Below are 25,915 nucleotides of genomic sequence, written 5' to 3' on the forward strand. Positions count from 1 at the left end.
TGGTGACCTGTCCTAATATCTCTTTGTGACGCAATATCAAGGTTTGTTAATGCTTGTGTGAATTGCCTTTTAATTTAAAGTTGCTATAAAAATGAAAATTATTATTATGGATTTCTCCCCATTGCACAATTTGGTTCATACAGATGATGTAAATTTGGAGATATTTTTGAAAGTCAGAATTAAAAATAGCAAGCATCGAAATATATCCTCTTAAACTTATTGTGCAAATACTTTTGTTGTTTTTTTTTTAATGAAATTTTTCAACATGTAAACAAAATGTGGCAGGCAGATGACATTGGGTGGCACACAAGATTTGATTCACTTTGTTTCCAAAGTCTGATTTGAGGAAATCAATGCCTAGTTACCAAGATTGGGCATTTTCAACCGAGTACTGATTTGACCCTCAGTATGGAAGCTGTTTGTAGATTAGAATCCAGACCAAGAGATGCTACATTGAACAAATATAGAAATAAAATCACACTGATAGAGTTGGAGGCCTTCGTTCAAGGTGAGGCAAAGACATGTCATCATTATGGCTGCTGCCCTTTGGCAGAGCTGTATCTGGCCTGAAACAAAGCCTTTTGCAAATACTGAATGTAATTTATATTGATGACTATACATCATTGCTGTTTACTGTTGTCACCTTAACAAGAAAACTTCTTCAGCTTTGCTTTCTATTTCCATCCCTCTCTTGTTGTCACAAGGCCCATCTCTAACACTTACCCTTCTTTCCTCAACCTCTCTGTCTCCATTCTTGGGGTGAGCTGTTTATCATTATAAGTCCACCAATTCCCACAGACACTTTAGCTACATTCCCTCATTTCCTCCCTACTTCAGGAACTCCATTCTCTGTTGCATCTTTCTGATGATGGATCTTCCCAGCACAAGACTTGGTTGTGGTAGATGGAGACCTCAACTGTGTCCAGTCCATTTTCTGTACTTCAGCTCTTGCCTCTGCTCTTCCCGCACAGACCTGCAGCAGAGTACCCGTGTCTTTACTTTCTGTCCTGTCAGCCACCACATTCAAAGGATCACTGTGTCTGCCATTTCCATCACCTCCAGTATAATGCTACAATCAAATGTTTCTTCCCACCACCCTCATCAGCATTCAAAAAGCGACATCCTGCAACATGCTTATCGACACCTCATTCACATTTCCAAACCCTCGCCCCTTCCCATGACATGTTCCTGTGTAATCACAGGAGGTATATCACTTGTCATTTTACCTCCTTTGTCCTCATTGTCCCCAGGTCCCAAACACTCCTCCCAAGTGAAGCAACAGTTTGCCTGTCATTCTTTCAATTTAGTGTCTTATATTCACTGCTCTCAATACAGTCTCATTAAGATTGGAAAGACTAAATGCAGGTTTGGTGACCGCTTAGCAGATCAGATCAGCTCAGTCCAGAAGCGTGAGCCTGAGTTTACAATACTTCTCATTTTAATTCTCCACTTTGCTCTAATGCTCACATTTCTATTTGCCTGCTGCAGTGTGAACACTTCATAAGATTCTGAGCTCAACACTGAGTTCAACAATTTCAGATCATGAACTCACTCTGTTCTGTCTTTTTGCCATGTGTGGTTTTAATCTTGTTTTCTTGTGTTTTCATACAGAGCTATTCATTGCTCTGGCATTTTACACAAACTCTCGAACCAATACAATTTAATATAACTGTTACCGCAGTCTCTCTTTTGTCATTTTATCCATAAAATCTTTGTCATTTAATATCTCCCACCCACAACCCAAGTTTAGACCTCCCCTTTTGCTCTTCCTCCCGTGCCCTTCTTTCAAAAGCTTAAAATTCACAACATTTGTCCCTTCCTCCAGTTTGGAAGAGGGGTCACATTTAACTTGCGTCATTAAAATTGTTTCTCTCTCCATGGATACTACAAGACCTGCTGAACTTTTCCAGCACTTTCTGCTTTTAGTTTTGCAAGTTTTAGAATCTTTACAGTGTGGAAACAGGCCATTAGATCCAACAAGTCCACACCAGCCCTCCAAAGAGTAACCCACCCAGACCCATTCCCCTACTCTACATTTACCCCTGACTAATGCACCTAACCTACATATCCCAGAACACTATGAGTAATTTAGCATGGCCAATTCATCTAACCTGCACATCTTTGGATTGTGGGAGGAAACTGGAGTATCTGGCAGAAACCCACGCAGACCCAGGGAGAATGTGTAGACTCCACACAGACAGTGGCTTGAGGCTGGAACAGAACCTGAGTCCCTGGCACCATGAGGCAATGGTTGAAGATTGAATAATCCCTAACAACTAATTTCTGTCAACTGTCACAATGACAAGGCACTGCATACGCATCAGTTTAGAATCTGCTTCCTTTGATATAGATGAATCAACTTTGACCCAATTAGGCTCCAACCACAATGACACAGATGAGCCACCAGCCCTTGAAGGTGACACTTTTAGAGTCTTACAGCACAGAAGGAGGCTCTTTGGCATCTCATACATGTGCTGGCTGTGTATAAGAGTAATCTAATTAGTTCCACTGCCCTACTCTTTAAATATACACCTCACTTTTGACAATTAATATTGGGTTGTACAATCTGGATCGCATCAACTGAATGAATAAAGCAAATTCTCCTCATCTCCTCTCTGCTTCCTTTGCCAATGATCTTAAACTTGTGTCCTTATGTTCTCAATCCAACTGCTTGTGGAAATGGTTTCTCATTCTTGAACATACCAAAACCCATCTTAATTTTAAGTGGTTTTTGCAGATTGATAGAGAACTCCCATAGCTTTGCTAGTTTCTTTATCTGTTATTGGATGACATTAAAAGAAAGATTCACTCAAGATAACAGCTTGATTAAAATTTATATTGGCAGTTTTCAGAACTAGTTCCAATTCTGAGATAATAGGAAATCACAGAGGAGTGATATTAATGCAAGAAACGTCTTTGACCATTTCATTATCAGACTTTACATTTATGCTTTTGGGAATGCTGACACTCAAAGGAAATTATAACTGCTACTCCCTGAACAAGAACATGTATACTATTTGAAATTTATATATTGCTTACACATGCTGAACCAGTTAACTATGGAGAAACAAGCATTTATCATTAAGTATTTAACATACTTAAGGATGATAATAATGACACAGTTTTGACAGTTACTATGGATCCTGTGGCTATCATGTTTCACATCATTCCCAAGATGTTAGTCAAAGCCCAAATTCTGCTAAACTAGGGCATCTAGCATGTTGGGAAAAGACCGAGCCAACCATCTATCTCCTTAAGCAATGAGATTTAATGATGGAGAAAGAAACAGATAATAACAAAGATGGGATCTGCATCAGAGTCAAATCAGATATGGAAAGTACAATAAAGAGAGAGAGACAAGAAAAAGAGACAACAATTGTGTGAAAAAAAATAAAATGTTCTATTTTTCAGATCTAACACTAACTTGACCACTGCAGGTTCAGATTTAACAATGAAACTTGTTCTTTTTTTGAGGCAGGGATGTTGCTTAGCAATACATTAATAATTATCACACTGAGCATTGTGCTAGGTCATATAAATTTCAGTACTTTCTTTCTGTTGAGTTTTTTTAATGCAAATCCCGTACGTTCTTTTAAAAGTAAAGTAGAAGTCAACAATAACTCAGACTTATATAGAGCCATTAATAAAATGAAACATCCCAGGGTTCATCAGAGGCATTTAAAATGAAGTAGGACACTCAGCCAGATAAGGACAATTTAGTCAAATGAGTAAAAGTTTGGTCAAAGAGGCAGGTCTTAAGAATCATAAGGAGGGAAACCATCTAATGCAATGGAGAAATGTGGGAAGGAAATTCCGAGCTTGAGACCTAGTCAACTGGAGGTACAGCCCCAATGGTGCACCAATTAAAATTGGTTATGCACAGTAAGACAAAATTGTGTGGCACAGTGACCCAGTGGTTAGCACTGTTGCCTCACAACACAGGGATCCAGGTTTGCTTGCAGCCTTGGGTGACTGTCTGTGTGCAGTTTGCACATTCTCCCCGTGTCTGCGTGGGTTTCCTCCGGGTGCTCCAGTTTCGTCCCACAGAACTAAAGACGTGTAGGTTAGATGGATTGGCTATGCTAAATTGCCCACAATGTACAGGGATGTGCAGGCTAGGTGGGTGAGCCATGGGACATACAAAGTTACATGAATAGGAGTGTAGGTCTTTGGAGAATCAGTTTGGACTCGATGGGCTGAATGGTCTGCTTCCACATTCCAGATTCTATGATTCTATTCTATAGGAGTACAGCTGTCTTGGAGGATTGTGGGCTTCAAGGAGATGATAAAGATTGGGAGGATTGAGGATGTGACATGATTTGAAAACAAAAATGAGAATTTTAATCCTAAAATGTTGCTCAGTAGAGGCGAAGGGTGAGATATTATTTGTGCAAAGCAAATGATGGAGCACTGTTTATTTACATACCAATTCTGGAAACTTGCAACTCATCATCTCTCTTAATCTCCTACATTGGCTGACTGTTATATGTGTAATGATTGGTAATGTCTTTTGTCATTATCATGCTGTACTATGCCAACAAGATTCAGCCCTTTTCTTCCCCTATTATCTTTTCATTTCCTTGCTCTCAAAAAGTAGACTTGTATCTATGTTACCTCAAACATATCTGTTTTGACATCTGTGGAGGAAGAAACAAAATCTGAACAATATCCCCACAGTGTCAACCTTGTTTAACAGCACAATGTGCCACTTCAAAAACAGGTGTTTATAAATCTACTCGCTTCAAATTCATCAACTCTCCCTCCTTTCTGCAGAGTCATAGGTGTAAACACCCTTTGCACCGGTAAATGGATGTCAGTGTCAAAATTGGATAGGAGAGTTGGCTCAAGTGAATGGAAGCGTCTCTATTGTTAAAGCAGTATGGGATTTCTTTATTTGAGTTAGAGTTAACATTTTCATATTAGCACTGCTTTGTGTTTTGATTTCTTTGAAATAGTTTATATGGGGGCAGGACCTTTTTAGATACTTTATCTTTTCCTGTGCCAACTTCAACAGAGAAGATGAAAGGCTGGGCAGACTGGAGTGACAGGATTACAGATAACTTGAAAAATGTTTTTGAGTAACTTGCAGTTGATGTTTTGCCCTGGGTTATTATCTTTTAGTGTATGAGTAATGGAATCAAAGAACCATTTTTTTTTGTCCCTAATTGGCCTGGATTTTATCTTTTTTATCACATCTCTTGGGAGATTACATGGTACTGGTTATGGTGGGAAGAGTATACACTGCAAAGCACAAAGCAGTACTGCTGGAGGGAGGGCTGGATGGACCTGTGAATCTTTTCCTGTCCATCAATGTTTGTCCATACTTTGATTTTTTTTTCCCAGTACTCCAGGCAGAAGGGGAAAATTCCTGTTCTGGATTGATGCTAGACTAGATACTGCAGTTGTTTGTGGCTGGAGAGTGTGCAATGTATTTTGGTTATGAGAAGTTGATGTAGAGGGTCAAGGATCAGTTGTATTTCAATTTTTCTTTGGAGTTTCTGTTTAAATAAATAGTTCTACTTTTCATTGCATTGTAAACTAGTGGTCAGCTAGAAAAAGAATTGTAAAGGTTAATGGAAATGTTGGCCTCTATCTCAAAGGAGTTGGAATGTGAAATGTTGGAAGTAATGTTAAATTTGGAGTACTGTATTCAGTTCTGGGTGCTGTACCTCCGGAAGACTATAATAGCATTGGAATGGCTGCAGCACAGATTCATCAGAAGGATTCAAGGGAATAAGGTTTATATTATGAGGACAGTTTGCATACATGAGGCTTGTATAGATAATTGACAAGTGATATTAATGAGTTATTAAACTTAGTGAAGAATTTGTAGTTTTGGGGTAAGTTACTGTTGTAGTTTATGAAACATAGCAATTAATTTATGCACAGCACATTCCAACAATCAGAAATATGATACTGAGCAGGCTGTCATTTTTGTATTGTTGATTGAGGAACAAACATTAACGAGGACAGTGGGGTAACTGCCCTAGTCTTGTATAAAATAGCACCATGGAATCTTTTGCATTCATGTAAGAAGGAAGTTGGGACCTTGGTTTACTATCTCATGAGAAAGAATGAATGAGAATTAGTGAAACTCTTCAAAAGGCAGCACAAATTCCACCTGAATATTTACTACCTTATCAGTCTGCTCTTGATTACCAGCAAAGTGATGGAAGGCATCATCAGCAGTGCTATCAAGCAGCATTTGCTCATTGATGCTCTGTTGGGGTCTGTCAGGACGCAACTTAGCTCCTGAGCTCATTGCAGCCTTAGTCCAAACAGAGATTAAAATACCAAACTCAAGCAGTAAAATGCCCTTAATATCAAAGCAGCATTTGATTATGACTGAATGTGGCATTAAGAAACCCTAGCAAAACTGAAGTAAGTAGGAATTAGTGCATGTGGAGGTGAGAGGAGGGACAGTTTCCATGAGTTGGAGTCATATCTACCACAGAACAATATGGTTGTGATTGTTGAAAGTCAGTCATCTTAGGAAATTTAATGTAAGGGATCAATATTTTTAATCAATCTGTTCAGGAGTGTTATGACATACCTCAAGAGCAGGTGGGGCTTGAACCTATGTCTTTTTACCCAGAAGGTGGGACACCACCACTGTGCCACAAGAACCGCAAATGAATCAGAGATTCATTAGGGCACTTCTTGTGCTCTAATCAGCCTGTTCAGCAATGTTATTAATGCATCTCTAGAGCAGGTGCACTTAAACCCAGGCTACCTGGCTCAAAATGTAGGACATTAACAGTCTGCCACAGAAGCCCCAGATTCATAAGAATAGTGTCATAGTCCCAATCATCTACAACCACTTTATCATTGATCTTCCCTATATCATAATCTGAGAAGTAGGATTATTACTGATGTTTACATACTGTTCAGCACTCATTCGTGCAGGTAAATGGAATGTTTCTAGAGGTTTTATAGTTTCAGATAATTGCATTTCCCTTTCTGCATCTCTTTTGTTCACCCTGATGCATTCTCTAGTATTTTTCTCTGCCCTGAATCTCATTTAATGCTGGTGTTGTCATTCACCAAGGTCCCAGGTGCCTCATTATACTCATCATGTCTTTATCAAGTTATGGTTGCAGCAATTTGTGGTGCAAGATCTTTGCTGCTTCAGGCTTATTGTAAAATAGTGAATGAATAGGACATGTGGTGAAATGCTTCCTGATTTTAGCAAACTGTGGGACTATCCCGTTGTAGAATTATACCTTTAATTCTTCCTGTCGTGCAGTATTATTTTTGCAGCGTAGGAGTGAAACACTGTAACCCTCTCACTTTACTTTTCACATGATTTATTGTTAACGCCAAGAAATGAAAATACAAACAAATAATTTACTTAGTTTGGAACAGGCTCCAGCTCAGATGTTGCTGTTTGTTTACTACATTTGCGGTAAAGTCTGCTTTAGATCTAATCCATCCCTCAAGGCGGAGAACAGCAGTTGCTAATACTTGGCTATCCAGCAGCACGTGGCTTTGCAAGTTTAACAGTATCAAACTTCACTGGCATTCAAGAATCGGGAATTTGAGTTCTCCTATTTTTATGTCATGTCTCTGGGTAAAAGTACCACATTGCCTGGCACAAATTTGCCATTTATCATCCCTTGGCTGAACATTCAAAGCAAATTGTTTCAATGGTGAGGAAAAGAGACAAAAGTAGGCATGCATCAATTTCTCAAAGTCTCAGAATGTTTCACACCATGTGTTTCTTTTTGAACAGTGATGTTCGTTATATAAGGAAGCAAGCTGTGTGAAATGCCCACCTTGGTGCTCCAGCATTGTGTCTCCGATTTGGTGAGAAACAACACAGTAAGACAAAACAGCATAATTTTGGCTAAACCTCAGAACCTCTGTGTCCCTATGAAAATTCAGGCCTTTGCTGTTTCTTATCAGAGAGTCAGTTTATGTGTAGGAAGAGCTCAGAAATTGTTCAGACTTTTAATTTTGGCAGCATTGATTGTATTAGAATGCCAGTCAGCTCACTGGGAGACTCACAGCCTTCTTCAAATAGTGCTCATGAATCCACTATTTGGTCTGGTTTCCCATCACATTTGAAGGACAAATCCTCTGACAATAGAGCAGCCTCTGATAATGTATTGGAGCTTCAGTCTATAAGATGAAATATAAGTTGTAATACATTGTGTGTGAAGGTGATGTAGAGGGGGTTTTAATTTCACAATCTTCCGACTGAGGGAGAAAAATAACAGGAACATTTTCTTTCTTAATAGGCATTAGTGATCAGATAAGGTTTTAAGACAGTTTAGTAGTTTCATGAGCATCACTACTGAAGGTAGCTTTTTATTCCAGATTAGTTTAGTTTATTTAGCTGAATTTAATTTGCTTAATTGGTATGCGGGAGTTTGAACAAATCTCTCCAGGTTATCACTCTGACACTGTAACCAAAAGATAAAAAGTAACTCAAAAGTCACCATCTGGTCTTCTTAATACCTGATTTGCTCATTAATATCTTTAACATTTTTAACTGGTCTGGATTATAAAACCAGTTTTATAAAATGTTACTGTGCATAGTTGACCGTTCTTTGAAGCAACCTTAAGAGTCATTCAGTTGCATCAAATTTCTGCAACTCAAGGAAAATATTGTTCTTGGGATGTGGGCATAAACACATGTGTGGACATGTTACAGCTTGCACTGTTATATATATTGTTTAGTTGTGAGAAACCAGGATATTCCTTCTTTGAAAGCCTATGGTATTGAGACCAACTGGAGACCCGATTGTCTCCCTGAGTGAAAACAACATAGACTAAGGATTATACTGTAAGCTTTGTGGCAGACGCCGACTAGACCAGGCATTTGCCAGCAAACTACTGAATTTTCCAGTGGCAAAGACATATCTGGTGATCAAAATATGAGGCGACGGGATGGGATTTATGTATGTTTAATTGCCACATATATGAGTCACTGTTGATGTGGATTTTTGTTTGGTGTCAGAGTAGCTATGCAATTAGCTTTTTATTTCAAATAACTGTTGACTATAAAATCAGACAAACATTCAATAGTATTGAAGAAAACTTACTCCTTCTTTTGACTTTTACGGCACATACAATCTGTATATCTTGTAAATTACAAACAGGTTTGTCTTTTCACTGAGAGCTTCAAGAATCTATAAACATCTGTGTCCTCTGCGCCTGCAGACCAAACTCAACACTGTGTTACTGCTGCAAGAGATGGATAATCAACTACAAAGCCTAGCACTCTGTTAGACATGCTGGGATATGTGCCTACAGTGTCATTTGATACTGGGAATGTTTTTTTTTAAATTCCACTGAGTCAGTTGTAAAGAATGTTTTGATTTATATAGCAGATGATTTTTGCCACCAAGGAATTGAACACTGTTGAATAGTTTTGAAATCAGTTCAACTGTTAATTTCCCGTAACTACAAAGTAACAAATGCACAGTTCGTCCCTGTTAACCTCAAGAATGACTTGCTATTGTCTTCATATCCATACAATGTTACATGGCATTCTTGTGAGGAGCTTTGAAACGGGTAAGTAGAAAATTGGTTTCATCTATGTTCCCTTGGTGATGCGTGTATGGTTTGCAGGTGATGGTCAGTTGGAAATATCAGCTTTTCTGTAGTTAGTTTTGCGTTTATCAGTGTACACTGCCACCACGATACAGTTCCAGCATACTGACTGAAGTTAGTGGGACTTAAATGTGAAGTGATGTGCTTTGTATTGTTGTTTTCCTCCTATCCAGAATTCCAGCCAACCCAGAACTTCCAAGGTGGTTCATCCCTAATGAGGATACAACAATGTGTTTTTCAGGAGAGTTAAAAAGTCCTGTATATAAAAAGTTTTGGTGTTGATTGTGGAGGGTTACATGTGTGTGCACACACACGGACACACATACATCTTGTGTGGATCTGAAAGGAGCATGTGAACATGCTGCATTTGTTGTGACTGCCAGCATCAGGTGGCACAGTGACTGTGCATAAACACAGCTTGGCAGTGGAATGGCAGCTGCCTGGGATAAAGATGACACTGGCTGTATATTCACAGTACAATGTATGGTCAAACCACTGACCATTGGGTGACTGAAATCAAACACATTTAACATCCTGCTAAGATGATCTTTAAAATATTTCCTGTCCAATTTCTTCTGTCCAATATCCCCCAAGCAAATTCAATGGACAATCTGAGCTCCAAAAGGAATAAATCTCTAAAGTTTGGAAATCACCATAAATCTTGATGGGCCTCTGAGAAAATTTTGAGGTTTGCAGTAAAAGACTATTTGTATCACTAGGTGCAGGAGATGATCATTTGAACAGTAGGAAAGGTCATCACAGCAGACAGATAGGTTTTAAGAGTCTGTAGTCATATCTGTATATACACAAATGCAGCCTGGTGAAGGAGAATGTACCACAGTAAAGTGAAATTGGTGGTTCCTTCTGTACATGTCAGCATCTATTTTATCAGCCAACTATGGAGTACAGAGTAATTATTCTGTATGGACACACCAGTTAGGAGCAGAATTATATCATTTGTTCTCATGGGTCTGCTCAACCATGCAATGAGATTATGAGATGTTTGTAGCTTCAATTCCACAATCACACCTACCTCTATAACTTCTGACTCTTTTAGTCTAAAATCTATCAACCTTTGTCTTAAAAATATTCACTGACTCTGCCTGTCTAGCTCTTGCATGTAAGATCTCTGTACATGTAACTTGTAGATTAGTCTTTTCACTGAGAAGGATAATCTTACCTTCATTGCTCAGACCTTTTGAGTATAGAAGTTGGGATGTCATGTTGCGGTTTCAGCAATCATGCTTTAGCTGCTGACTGCATGTGTTTTTAAAATAGTAATACTCTTAAAGTGGTAAACTCATTGACTTGATTTTTTTTCCCTTTCTTGGTCTTCTGGATTCATCTCCTCACAGTGGGGGTCACATCTGTTGCAACACGACCACTCCTAGTGTTTTTAGTATTTGCAATTTCTACCAGAATGTGGTACTGAGTAAAGGTTGCTTGAGGTAGTTCACTGCCAACAATTCTCTCTTTGCTGTGTCTTGAGCTAATCTAATGATTATGGTATGAGATAAACCTCTGTGTGCAGAAGAGGCACTGTTCTTGGATAGCAAGCTTCATGGTAGCAATAAGTACAACTACATTTGGTCAAACATATTACGGGGATCTTAAGTACCTGGGGCAGACATATCAACTCTTGCCAAAAGCTTGAGTAGACCTGCTTGCCTCTATTCACAGATTGTATGGCATCAGTATAATTGGTTGAGCTAGTGAAACACGTACATTAACCCTTTAGAACAGCCATCTTATGCAGTAGCTATCATGTCTACTATGTATCAACCCTGGATTGCATGGCTTGACTAGACTCAGTTTGGAGCCCACCTCATTGTCTATACCGAGGCATGGGCCTGGGCCTGGATCTTCAAAACCTTCAAAGGCTAAATTTAAAAAGTTCTTTTAAAATTATGACAGAGTGTGACTGCTGCCACCAGCTGTTCACTGGCATTTGTCCTACCGTTTCTGCACTAACAAATTCAAATTGCACACAACCATCATCCTGCTGAAAAATGGTTCCAAAGGGGGAGTACCTGTTTCTAGAATAGGCCTTTAGCTTAGTGGTGTTACGATATGGGGTAGACCCTCCTGCTTAATTTAAACCAGGAACACAGAAAAGATTTATCCCGTGCAGTAATCTGTTTGGGGCTCGTCCGGGATAAATCTTTTCTGTCTTGCTGGTTTAAATTAAGCAGGATGGTTTACCCAGTGTCGTAGCAGTTAGTGTTAGTACTCTTTCGCTAATGAGACAAGATGTACCAAGCATCTTTTTAATGTCTTTCTCTAATATTTTTATTTTAAAATTATACACAAAATATTTGAAGAATCTTTACTAGAACCTATTTATTAATATTGTAAATAGTTTCAAAGAAACAGGTAATTTAACCTTAGCTGCTGCTTTCATGGCTGCATGATGTGTAACTAACACTGTTCGCCAATGGGACAACATCCTTTCATTAATGAAGCTGGAATTAATTATTTGTTTAAATGATCCTTCAAAGTTTCATTTTACACATCTGCATTTGTTACAAATCTTCAAATCGTTTGTCCTTAAAATTTCTTTATCAAGGCTTTCTCTGCATTCCTTGTAACTTGTTTTTCAGATCATTCTCTCTTTTTGCCTCAGAATAATCCCTTCTCGAAGGCACTATTGTTTCACTTAAATATCGAAGCAGGCTTTTTCATGTTGGTTTCCTCAGTTTGGTAAAAATAGTTGGTCTACCATATTGTTTCTGCATACTGAAGCCATTTTGTGTCTCTCAATTGTAGGGGCAGCTCCCAACACATCACTGTTCCTTCATCATCACTGGGTGAATAACCTATAAGTCCTCACCTCATAACATGAGTCCGGCGGTGTTTCAGCACTCAGGTCTTTGTGTTTCCCGCATTTCGACATTTCTCCGTGACATGGGTGTCCTGTGTCCTGTCCCAACCCAAACCAAGTGAATGGTGTGATGTTGTAAATAGTTAAACCTTTGTCCAGAGTCGGTTCACTGGAACACTCACTCTCTCTCGGGAATATGCCTTTCTAGACACAGTTATGCTTGAAACCTTTTTTCCACAGACATAACAGAGAAACATTTCTCCTTCCACATTCAGGTTCTGATGAATCCAATGGCCCTGTCATGTCATAACTTGATGTTTAGTTTGAGATTTCCATCCATCAATCATCGCCCTCAAAAATGAGATCTCAATCCAAACCTTCTGTTTCATCAAATGACTCTTTTAGCACTTGGTCCAGCTCTTCTATCTGAAGAAAATTCACAAACACGGGGCTGTTCCATATCCTTCTTTGCTCAGACCTTTGAGTGTAGGAGTTGGGATGTCATGTCGAGATTGTACAGGACGTTGGTGAGGCCTGTCCTGGAGTACTGTGTCCAGTTCTGACCGCCAATATCCTGGTCCTGGTGAATTGATTCATTCTATCAGCTTGACGCTACCATTATTGAGTTTCCCACCAGCAAGTCGGCTTGGAACATCCATATCCCGGGCTTCCCGCACATTGCTAAACCTCAGGCACTGCAACACTGTCTCTCAGTCAGGAAGTTTAATCACTGTTCTCGGAAGCTTTGTTGAGTGGAGACTAGGTAATGATCTCTGAATATTAAGCAGACTGCAGATAGAGATGAGCAAGTCTACTCAAGCTTTTAGCAGGAGTACATGTATCTCCCTCAATGCTCATATCTGAACAAAGTGATTTCTCTTTCAATGCTAGTATTCCTGTCTCTAAATTTAAGTGACAGGGTTTGGGTTCTGGCCTCAAGAATTCCAGAATGCTAGTTGCAGATACAGAAGTGCTGTCTAGTGGTGGTACATACATCTCATTTTTGTGGATGGTCTCCACAGTCATAGAGAGTTAGTGGGCATCTTCAACCTTGGTCAGTGTCGAACTTGGAGAAAGATAACAATAATTCCAAAACATCCACAGTTACTGTTTCCCAATAAGTGAATCCAATGAGATTTGCAAGACTAAGTTAAACAGAATTAAATTTGTAAAGGTATCCATGAAAATGCAGCAATGCAGGTAAATAGATTTGTTCAGATTAGTCATTATGCCACTAAATGGCATGAAAAGCCTATTTTCTGTTCTCATGTCCCTATGTGAAACATGAGTTAGGACCTCCTACTTGGAGAAGACAAATTTGTGTATCATAATCAGCGGCATCAGAGTGGCATTTATTGAATTCAGCATGTTTGCTGATAACATGGTTGCAATGTAATCACTTTATCAGGCATCATTCTGGTCAGAAAGCTACAGTAAACTTTGGCCATTTTTAGTTTGCTCATTTGGGAAGAAATCATTTCATTTTACAAGTGTCAATTTGTAGCACAATCGTGCTGGGTTAAATTCTCACTCTCTAGGGCTTGAGCTGTAACCCCTGAAGGAGTTTGTGTTGGAGCTGCTGTCTTCTGGATGAGACACCAACCTGAGATCCTAGACTTCTGGTCATGTGAATGTGAACAATCCTGTGGCAATATTTTAAAGGAAAACAGGAGTGTTCTCCTGTTGCCCTAACCAAGCTCCATCCTTTATCAATATCACCAGAACATAGAACATAGAACAATACAGCGCTTTGACCCTCAATGTTGCACCGACCTGCGGAACCAATCTGAAGCCCATCTAACCTATATTATTCCACTCTCGCCCATATGCCAATCCAATGGGCATTTAAATGTCTTTAAAGTTGGTGGTTCTACTACTGTTGCAGGCAGTGCGTTCCACACCTCTACTACTATCTGAGTAAAGAAACTACCTCTGACATCTGTCCTATATCTATGACCCCTCAATTTAAAGCTATGTCCCTTCGTGCTAGCCATCACCATCCAAGGAAAAAGGCTCTCACTGTCTAACCTATCTAACCCTTTGATTATCTTATATGTCTCAATTAAGTCGCCTCTCAACCTTCTTCTCTCTAACGAAAACAACAGCAAGTCCCTCAGCCTTTCTTCGTAAGACCTTCCCTCGATACCAGGCAACATCTGAGTAAATCTCCTCTGAACCTTGTCCAAAGCTTCCACGTCCTTCCTGTAATGCAGTGACCAGAACTGTATGCAATGCCCAAATGTGGCTGCACCAGAGTTTTGTACAGCTGCAGCATGATCTCATGGTTCTGAAACTCAATTCCTCTATCAATGAAAGCTGAAACACCGTATGCCTTCTTATTAGCCCTACCAACCTGGGTGGCAACTTTCAAGGATCTATGTACCTGGACACTGAGATCTCTCTGCTCATCTGCACTACCAAGAAACTTAACTTTAGCCCAGTAATCTGCATTCCTGTTACTCCTTCCAAAGAGAATCACTTCAAACTTTTCAGCATTAAACTCCATTTGCCACCTCTCAGCCCAGCTCTGCAGCTTATCTGTGTCTCTCTGTAACCTACAACATCCTTTGTCACTATCCACAACTCTACAAACCTTAGTGTCATCTGCAAATTTACTAACGAGTCCTGATTCAGTCATTTATATAAATGACAAACAACAGTGGACTCAAAACAGATCCTTGCAGTACCCCACTAGTAACTGAACTCCAGGATGAATATTTCCCATCAACCACCACCCTCTGTTGTCTTTCAGCTAGTTAATTTCTGATCCAAACTGGCAAATCAGCCTCAATCCCATGCCTCCATATTTTGTGCAATAGCCTAACATGGGAAACCTTATCAAACGCCTTACTGAAATCCACATAGATGACATTCGTACACTTTTCCCTCATCCACCTGTTTGGTCACCTTCTCAAAGTACTCAATAATTTTGTGAGACACGGCCTACTTTTCACAACCGTGTTGACTGTCCCTAATCAACTTATTAATCTTGCAATGAATTTAAATCCTATCTCTTATAACCCTTTCCAATAGTTTACCCACAACTGGAGTAAGGCTCACAGGTTTGTAATTTCCAGGATTTTCTCTACTCCCCTTCTTGAACAGGGAACAACATTTGCTCTCCTTCAGTCTTCTGGTACTATTTCTGTAGACAATCACGACATAAAGATCAAAGCCAAGGGCTCAGCAATCTCCTCTCTCGCTTCCCAGAGAATCCTCTGATAAATTCCATCCGGCCCAGGGGAATTATCTATTTTTACACTTTCCAGAATTACATGTCCTCCTTATGCACCTCAATCCCATCTAGTCTAATAGCCTGTATTTCTGTAATCTCTTCAACCACATTTGTCTTTTTCGAGTGTGAATACTGTTGATAAGTATTCATTTAGTGCTTCCCCTATCTCCTCTGACTCCATTTACAACTTCCCATTACTATGCTTGATTGGCCCTAATCTTACACTAGTCATTCTTTTATTCCTGATATAGCTATAGAAAGCCTTAGGGTTTTCCTTGATCATATCCGCCAATGACTTCTCATGTCCCCTCCTGGCTCCTTTTAGCTCTCTCTTTTAGGTCTCTCCTGGCTAACTTGTAACTCTCAAGCGCCCTGAGTCTTCACATCTCATCCTAACATAAGCCTTCTTCTTCCTCTTGACAAGAGATTCAACTTTCATAGGAAACCATGGCTTCCGCACTCGATCACTTCCTCCCTGCCTGACCAGTACATACTTATCAAGGACCACAGTAGCTAGTCCTTGAATAAGCTCCACATTTCAATTGTGCGTATCTCCTGCAGTTTCCTTCCCCATCCTATGCATCCTCAATCTTGCCTAATCGCATTGTAATTGCCTTTCCCCCACCTATAGCTCTTGCCCTGCAGTACATACCTATCCCTTTCCATCACTAAAGTAAACCTAACTGAATTGTGGTCACTATCACTAAAGTGCTCACCTACCTCCAAATCTAACACTTGGCCGGGCTCATTACCCAGTACCAAATCTAATGTGGCCTCTCCCCTTGTTGGCCTGTCTACATACTGTGTCAGGAAACCCTCCTGCACACATTGGACAAAAGCGGACCCAACTATAGTATTCCCAGTCAATATTTGGAAAGTTAGAGATTCCTATAACAACTACCCAGTCACTCTCGCTCCTATCGAGAATCATCTTTGCTATCATATCCTCTACATCTTGGGAACTATTTGGAGGCCTACAGAAAACTCCCAGCAGGTTAACTAAATACATAATCTTGCCATTATCACATTAATATTTGTGCAAGCTTTCACAAATTAGCTGTCACTATTCCATCATTACAATAGTGACCATGCCTGAAAAGTATCTACCAGTAATTGGTTTCAAAGAGCTTTTGAGGCATATGGTGGCCATGAAAATCGTGGTATAAATGCATGTCTTTTTTTTATGTACCAATAAAATACCCTGAGATATTGATTAAATACAGATCTGAAAAATCCCTGAAAACGATTCAAAGATGCATGGTCTATTAAGAGAAAACATTACCAAATTGTGGGCGGCATGGTAGCACAGTGGTTAGCACTGCTGCCTCACAGCGGAAGAGACTCGGCTTCAATTCCTGCCTCAGGCAACTGACTGTGTGGAGTTTGCACATTCTCCCCGTGTCTGCGTGGGTTTCCTCCGGGTGCTCCAGTTTCCTCCCACAGTCCAAAAATGTGCAGGTCAGGTGAATTGACCAGGCTAAATTTCCCGTAGTGTTGGGTGAAGGGATAAATGTAGGGTGGGTTGTGCTTCGGCGGGTCGGTGTGGACTTGTTGGGCCAAGGGGCCTGTTTCCACACTGTAAGTAATCTAATTGTTCGTTTGAACTTCAGTTTCAATTGGAATTGACATGCTTTTTTTTCTCAAACCTGTTGGCCCTTTTATTCTCTTCTATTAAGGGTAACAGGTTTTCGTCAGAGAGTGACATGGTCCATTGGTGCAGTATAATATTCTCTTTAGAGGATGTGGTGTTTGCATGGTTCACTCCTGCTAGTCTCGGTATAATTGGAAGATGGCTACATTTTCCAGCAGTTGTATGCGTTGAACTGAAGGTAACCTCATTTATATATTTTCCATCAACGGAATGTCTAGTTAAGGAGAGCAGCTGAAAGCCTTCAGGATAATATGTGAGGTCTTTACTCCTAGTCCTGAAGAGATTAATAGTGGCCTTTGGCAGCAGGTTGTTGATTAATTGGGGATCCTTTTACTTCTGGCTGATGTAGCTTGATTGAAGTTAAGGCCAATTTTTCTTCCATTAAATTCAGATTTACGTTGGCCAGTATGCAATAAAATCTAATCTGCTGTTAGCAAGAAAGAAATGAAAGCACTTGCTTCAAGGTCTTTGACTTATGTTTAGTTGGGCTTAAATTGTGAGGCACTGCACAAAGTCTCAATGCACTGAAATCAAAATGTTGCGATGTGATCAGTATTCCTGCCAAAATGGTGTTCTTTGCTCAAGAGAAGGGGATGCTAACAATCTCAGAGTTAAAGTGGGAGGAGTTTAAACAAACTGGGTAGTATGAAAATACATCAAGAAGTTGCACTCAAAAGGTTTGAAATGCTCAAAGTAGGAAAGTCAGTGGGAAAAGAAGCATTGTAAATGTTACACCTCTGTATGAAAGGTAGGAGTGATAAACCAGGCAACTACAGACTAATGAGCTTGATGAACTTGTGAAGACTTGCATCTGCGTCTGAATGAGCAGTCACTTGGAAAACACAGACAATCAAGGCAGATTTGCATTTATAAAGTACCTGTCATGACTACCAAGTATCTCAAAGAGTTTTACAATCCAGGAAGTTGTTTTGACAGGTAGTCACTGTTGTATTATTGGAAACACAGCAGCCAACTTGTGCACAGCAAACTCCCACAGACAGCAATGGTGATAATAATCCATTTTAGTCATGTTGGTTGGGGGATTAAATATTAGCCTGGACATTGAAAATAACTCCCTTACTCTTCTTTGAAACGGGGTGCTTAGATCTTTCACATCAGCTGAGAGAGCTGCTGGGGCCTTGATTTAACATTTCATCCAATAGGTGGCTCAGCTTACACTTTAATGCTTCCCCGACCAAACAAATGTCTGACTTATGAACACAATCCCGTACAAGGATGTCATTTTAAACATTCAATATGTGAAAATTTCCTGTACTTACGAATGGCTGCTTTATATTCTCCCACATTGTGTTCCAACTTGTGCACAAATTGACTTGCGAGCGGACTCGGGACTGGAACCTGTTTGCAGCCTGGGCACTGCCTGTGCTATTTTGGAGTGTCAGCCTTGATTTTTGTGCTTCTTTCTGGAGCTTCACTTGAACCCAGAAGACTGTGATCAATGTTAAGGACTTCTAAGGCCCTTCTGCACAGCTACTGGGGGATCCCACACACTCCAGTCATCATGCTCACAAGATGCTGCCTGGCTTGCAGTTTTCTTCCAGCCTGCTGCTTGTCGCCACTTTGGTGGAAGCCGCTCATAGACCCTGGAGGTTCGAGCTGGGGAAGACAAAGTAGAGGCAATGCTACTACTGACTCAGAAGCAAAAGTACTTAACTGAGTGACAGTTGATTCTCTACCTCTGAACCAGGAGCCTAGGTTCAAGTACCACTTACTCTAAAGGTATAGAACAATATCTCTGAGCAGGTTGATAATCACTTATAATGATAGTCAAAATGGATTTGCTGAAGGTAAATTGTGTACACCAAACTTGATCGAGTTCTTTGATGAAGTAACAGAGTTGATGAGGGTTGTGCATTTGATCAAGTGCCACTCATTTGCCAAGTTAAAATCTGTGAGACAAAAGGAACAGTGACAGGTGGATACAAAGTGACAGAAAACAAACTATTGGTGAATGGGTTTAACATGTGTACAGGATTCCCCAGGTGACAAATTAAGTGCACTTAGTTTTGATGCATATTGATAACTTGGGGTTTGGGTACAATTTTGGAGCTTACAAATGACACTAAACTTTGAAATGTAATGCAGCAGATTTCTGGAGGACACAGAGTGGCTGGTAAGATGGTCAGACACATAACTTTGAAATTTAATGCAGTGAAGTGATGAATTTTGGGAGTAGGAGCAATCATCAGTAGAGGCAATAAAAATAAAAGATAAAATTTTAAAGGGGTACAAGAACTGAGATGCCTGAGGGTGTACGTACACAGTGCCAATATTAAGAGAATGTTCATTTGACATAGTTGCTAGAAAGAACCAGAGGGGAGATGAAACAGGAGTGATTACTATTTTTATGCAATAAGTTATGATGTGGAATGCACTAAGTAGAAACAGATTCCATAGTAACTTGCAAATGGGACTGGAACATATATTTAAAACTGAAACATTTATAAGGTGGAGGTGTGAAGCTAACTGGATACCTCCTTCAAAGAGTAAGCAGATGGGCTAAATAGCCTCCTTTGTAACTGTAATACTGACAAAGTGAATGGTAGAGTGAAAATTAAATAGTGAAACATACTAAAAACGTTCTCCGACAGATGACTATAAAAGGAGACAAGAAATTTAAACTATTGATCTGATCTAATTAGGTCTCAAGTTACATTTCTCTCAGATTATACATTATAACTTAAGATCCAACCATATGTATTTTTCGATCTCTGATTTGTGATGAAACATATCAGAAGCTGGAATGGATTAATTTAAAACTTCTGCAGAGATGTTAGTTTGGAGTAGTGCTTCGGATACTGTAGAGATTTCCAATAAGGGCTCTCTGCCAAGTTTCTCTGGCTAGGTGACAGAAAATGAAGTACAGAATTAGTTTTTGTTTTACGTATATTCAAAGCAGAGTAATTTCTCACTGTTGCTTTGAGATCAAGGAGCCTCACCAGCTCCTGCAGCGCCACTGTGACTTCCACCTGAAGTGAGGACATTCAGACCTTGTTGCACATTCCAACTCCACCCAAAGTTGAATTAATTCCTTTTGCATATGCATTGACCAATGGGAGAATAATATTTCCATAACAAACCCTATCAGTACAGCTTGTCTTGTTAGCTGTTCCCAATAGCAACGATGTGGCAAATGTATTTCCTGATAAATTACTCTCCAGGGCATATTATCAAGGAGTGAGAAGTAAGAAATAAAAGCAGAAATTGCTGGAGAAATTCAGCAACATTCAGCAGAGTTAACATTTCAAATCAAGTGACCCCTCTGCTTTCTCCCCACAGATGCTACCAGACCTGCTGAGTTTCTCCAGCAATTTCTGTTTGTATTTCAGATTTCTAGCATCCGCAGATCTCTGCTTTATATTTTAGTTTAGCGGGACTTGTAAGGATATTGCGCTTTAGGTTTAGAAGCTGTTTTTGCTTAAAAATATCTTCTAATCATTCTGCAGCACATTCTTACTGGGAGAGGAAAAAAAAATCACTTCAGGTTAAAATATTCCCCCTCATATTGCTCTCTTTCAATAATCCTTTTAAGGCTCTTACACATGAAAAGCCTTATACAAATATGAGTTGTTTTTGCTTCCGACATCTGTTCTGATAAAACTTTTTTTAGCTGAGCAAAACATTTGACATATAAACATGTTGGACCATGATTAATTTTAGGTTGCAGAATTTTAAAATCTGGACACTGTGCTTGAATGCAGCTTTAATTTGCAGTGTTCCTCAACTTTTCCTCACTCCTTTCTTCTCTGTGGTTGGTTGAGGTTCAGTAGTCCTTTCTTGCTTGTGTCCATTACTCGTTGGCTCACAGAACCAATAATCATCCGAGATGAAAATACGAAACCCTCTCAGAATGTGCCCTTAGTCTTCCAAAATATTGCTGGCAGGTCTTTGACATTTGAAAGTTAAAGGTTATGCTGGTACTTATAAATATTTATCTGATTATTGGAGATTTGCACTCTCTGCTGATTGGCTTTCATTTTACTGTCACAGACATATTTTGCACAAACTACAAAGCGTTTGATAAGTCAAAGGGAAAGAAAGTGTGCTGACTTTAAATACCAAGGAACTAGATATAATGTACAGTTTTACCTCTGTAAACCACTGTGTCCTTATGGAGGGAGGTAGAGCTATTGAATACGAAATGCGCTAATGTATATTCTCTATAATGTTCCTTTTGAGAACTGTGCAGAAATTCTACTAAATTAAGAGAAAATTTTACGTTTATCCTGAGAACAGAATATAAGAATTTTTTTTGCTATTTTTTCACAGTGCTAACGTCAGATCTAACTGGCGCAATGATGTTTTTGCAAAGCAATGGCATGTTTTGACGTAAAACATCAGATGTTTTCCAGATACTTCAGCAAAAGAGAGCAGCAATTTAAAAATCCTCTGCCACCTGTTTTCTTGTTCCCAGCAGATCATAAACTGAAAATGTGAGGTCTGTACCTTGTAATGGTTTGTGCTGTTAGTGAAGCTGACTGTTAGCAGATTGAAGGTAGGCGGTCGATTTGTTGGATTTTGGTTCTGACCAACTGACTGGATGCTGCAGATCCTGTTTTCATAAATCATGTGGACTAATACGATGCATATGAGCTTGCAAAATTTGAAAAAAAATTAGTATATTAAGCTGACTTTACACCATGATTGCCACAGTTTAATGACTTAAAACATCTTCTGGCATTGATTGAAATTGTTGGCTGTAGTTTCAATCTGAAGTGGGGAAAATGATACCTGTAGCTTTTCTTAATCCTGACTCCATACCAATCAGAGTTAGTGATGCAGTGTGAGATATGCAAAGGCTCTGATTGGGCTGGAGTTGAGTTTGACTCCGGATCAGCGTCACAGGGTACTGCCTAGAGGTCTGAATTAGTTCTGGAAAGCAGATGACAGCCATTCTCAGGCACAACGAACTAAGCAGGAGAATTGAAGGCAAGCAGACCTGCAGTCCAAAGAGGAAACAAGAATTCAGGCATAACTTGATCCACACAGCTCAAGATAACTGCACAAGGGGACATAAATTTAAGGTGAAGGGTGGAAGGTATAGGGGAGATGTCAGGGGTGGGTTCTTTACCCAGAGAGTGGTGGGGGCATGGAATGCGCTGCCCGTGGGAGTGGTAGAGTCGGAATCATTGGCGACCTTTAAGCGGCATTTGGATAGGTACATGGATGGGTACTTAATCTAGGTTAGAAGTTCGGCACAACATCGTGGGCCGAAGGGCCTGTTCTGTGCTGTATTGTTCTATGTTCTATGTTCTATGTTCTATGTTCTAAGTGGTAACTTTGTGCTACATCATGAGCACCTAAATTGGACGACCATTCTTTTATTAAAGGTTTGAAATCAACAACATCAATAAGAAATGTCTCCCTACTGTGTTCTTGATAACAGATCAACTAAGATGCTCCAGGCTCTTCCTGTTCTTAAAGTTTGGTACTATTCTCCATCTCATCAATGAGTTTAACAATATGTTAACTGAAGGCATGCAGGTTGCTAGCTTATCCCACCATCCCTGTAACATTCCAACATCTGGAGGCAAAGGAAGACTGATGTGTTATCTAAGACTATTATTTTCAAAGCATGTCTGCATCTGGCTTTGCTTCTCCCCTCATGGATGATTGAAAATCCATCCCGTTGAAAGTGAGTTGTGCATGCTAATATTATGTATTTTTAGAAAACAGGTGTTTGTTGTTTTGCAGAGAGTGAGCTATAATCTGATATCCATTTATTTGAAGCAGTACAGTTTATTTCTATTCAATGACTCATAACAGAAAATGGAAGCAGCAGCTAAGGATGGGATCATGGCTGTGATTGCCTAGATTCATCTCTGTGGAATTGCTACTCGAATAAATAATGGCTAGCACCTGAGAGGTATGTTCCATGATGAGCCACTCCATATTGGCAAGTGAGACTAAGACAAAGAAATTCAAGCAGGAAAATGCTTCCTTTCTAAGCAATGATCGAGCTTTCTAAATTGCTGACCCTACTAAATGTCATGACAATAATTGAGCTATGTTCTGAAAATACTCTGAAGCTGATGGCATAACCACTATACAGTAAGAGTCAAAATCCATGTCTTCCTTAAGATTAACTTTCTTCTTCAATGACAGCTTCGCTGGCGAGTGAGACCTTCCAGCTGCAGATCTGATCCAGCTATGTCTTGCTCTTAAAAACCTCAAAAAGCTCCTTAAATAGCTACCTCCAAAAATAGTAGCTCCTTCAGTTCACCTTTGACCAACACTCTGAAATGTGAGCATGTTGATTATTAGTCTATTATTTGGCCAACAGCACCAAGCCTCCAGCATGAATGGTCTGATTAAATTACATGCCTGACATATAAGTTCAGAATCATGTGCTGTAGCAGAATTAAGATGCTAATATGATGGGTTGAATTTTCCCATCTTATTGGCGAAAGGCTGGGAATCGAAAGGGCGAGCAATCAAGATTGTGGGAAGTGTTGGGAGGGGAGTTAGAATCTGTCCACCCACTATGGAAACTTGTCTGTCTTCCTGATCCTCGCGTCCTCCAAGTAAATTCCCCACTTCTGTGAGAATTGGAATTTGGAGCAGGGGTTGTCCATTCAGGTCCCCGAGCTTGCTCTGTCCTTCAATATGATGATGGCTGATCATATTGTGGCTGCAACCCCCAATATCTGACCTACCCCTGACCACTTTTGGCTATCTCGGTCAAAAATCTATGCATCTCAGCCTTAAAAAAAAAGTTACCCTTCCTCCCTTTGCTGTCTGGGGAAGGGAGTTAGAGGGCTCCATGCTATTGAGTCACCTACTCCAAAATGATGCAACAAAATCCAGTCTGGTGCCTGGCGTCCATTGAACAATAGCCCAGGTTCTTCATTGGTCACTGTTGGCAAGGGAGTGGGATTGCCATCAGCTTGCGGTCCTGGTGGCAGGATTTCAAGATCCGCTGAAAAATTCAACCCAGTGATGGATTTCCAGAAATCTCATAAAGGTACTGAAAAATCTAGCAGTCTTGCAAAGCACCTTTCGGACCACTGTTGATTTGATGACAAGTTTTCTGCACAGCCAGGATAGCTTAAAAAGTAAAGCTTAACTCTGGTTCAGTCCAATAAAATCAATTACCTAAAACAGCAATCAGTTGAATTTCCCTATTTTGTGTCTTGCTTTGCATGTTACACCAACTTTTGTGCTTGTAAGTCCTTTATCACTTGTGGGTATATTGAAAGCAAAGGAATGTAAATGGGGGTAGTTAACCACTATCAGATCAAAAAGCAGGCATTTCTTTACATAGAGGGGTAACAATGTAGAACTTACTGACAAAATGCACTACTATAAACAGCAATGTGGATTTTTGAGAAGATTAATAAGGAAACAGAGCTACAGGTTGGGGAGAGGTAATTAGAGTAAGTGGAGGATTGACTGGAATAGAGACACAGACAGAGATCTGTTCCTATTCTGTGCATTTTATGCAATTTATCAACTAAGACAATAAGTAATGATACCCGAATCAGATTTCTGGAAAAGGTTAACTAAGATCAATTAAAAATCACAAGGTAAGTTGAGAGAAAGTGAATTCACTCAGTAGAACACAGATACAGTAATTTATTTTGCATTGTCTGGTTACCACACAATCAATTCAAAACTTATATTTTCAAATGGCTCCCAAAGATAGATTAAATAGTGGCAGCTTGCTATTAACAGAGTCCAAGAGAATATATTCCATTTTAAAGGAAACGAACAAAGTAACTAATACTGCCACACAACAAATAGATTGAAACCAAAGAAAAGACATACTCACTGGATATCCCAGCCAGCACGGAAATCAAGCTTTAATAGGGCCCTTTAATTTTGGTAAAGTGACCTAAACGGATCACCTGTAGTTCGAGGCAGGTACTTTTTCACAAGCCAACATGACCTCTTTAAAAATGGCCTGAAGTCAAGTTCGCGGCACTGCAGTAACATGTGGCTGGCAGACCATAAATGGGTTAGAGGACTGGAGGTATCTGGGGTGCAGATTTTCAAATCATTAAAAGCTTCCACATCACTAAAGTAGTCCATTAAGAAGTAAATAAAGCACTGTTCGAACTGGTAAAATTAGAAAGCAGCAAAGTTGTGCTAAATCTGTCTGATCACTCCGTTAGAACATGCTGGAATCTACTGTTCCCAGTTTTGGTTGTCTTGTTATAAAAATGATAGAGGCACTGCAAAAGGTCCAAACATATTTCTGTTTGTGGGGTCTTGCACAAATTGGCTGGCTCATTTCCTACATTATAACTGATTATGCTTCAGAAGTACTCCATTAGTTATAAATCACTTGGAGGTGCCCAGTAGCCAGGAAGTGCACTATTTAAATGCAATTCCTTTGTTTTTGGTGAGGTTGACACAGGAACAGACGTAGGCCAAATAGTCTACCTGCCCTGGTTCCATAATTACTTCTATTCTTGCCTAGCAAAATCTTGTTATCTCAGACCCAACCATTTCAAGAACAAGGAAGAGGAATAGACAATATAGCTCATCGTGCATGCTCGCCATTCTAAACCATGGCTGATCTTCTATCTCTTACCATTTTCTCTCACTAATGCCATATCCCTTTCTGTCACTTAGTCTCTAGAAATCTATTGATTTTTGTCTTAAGGCTGCTCAATGATTGAGCTTC

At 39.8% G+C, this 25,915-nt stretch overlaps 1 protein-coding gene across 4 annotated transcripts in view; it reads left to right on the top strand.

The window, feature by feature from the left end:
* LOC122554976 (rho GTPase-activating protein 6) overlaps positions 1–25,915 on the top strand; it is a 538,092-nt gene that overhangs the window by 244,075 nt on the left and 268,102 nt on the right. The window contains exon 1 of one of the 4 annotated variants that reach the window (XM_087992995.1): positions 9,407–9,519. The exons of the other annotated variants lie outside the window; for them this stretch is intronic. The gene's annotated coding sequence lies outside the window, so the exon portion shown is untranslated. Of the gene's footprint in view, positions 1–9,406; positions 9,520–25,915 lie in introns of those variants that run through there. 4 annotated transcript variants of the gene reach the window in all.

This window comes from Chiloscyllium plagiosum, unplaced genomic scaffold, assembly GCF_037043375.1.
Source record: "Chiloscyllium plagiosum isolate Xiang-an unplaced genomic scaffold, Cpla_swu_hap1 HiC_scaffold_12, whole genome shotgun sequence".
NCBI lineage: Eukaryota > Metazoa > Chordata > Chondrichthyes > Orectolobiformes > Hemiscylliidae > Chiloscyllium > Chiloscyllium plagiosum.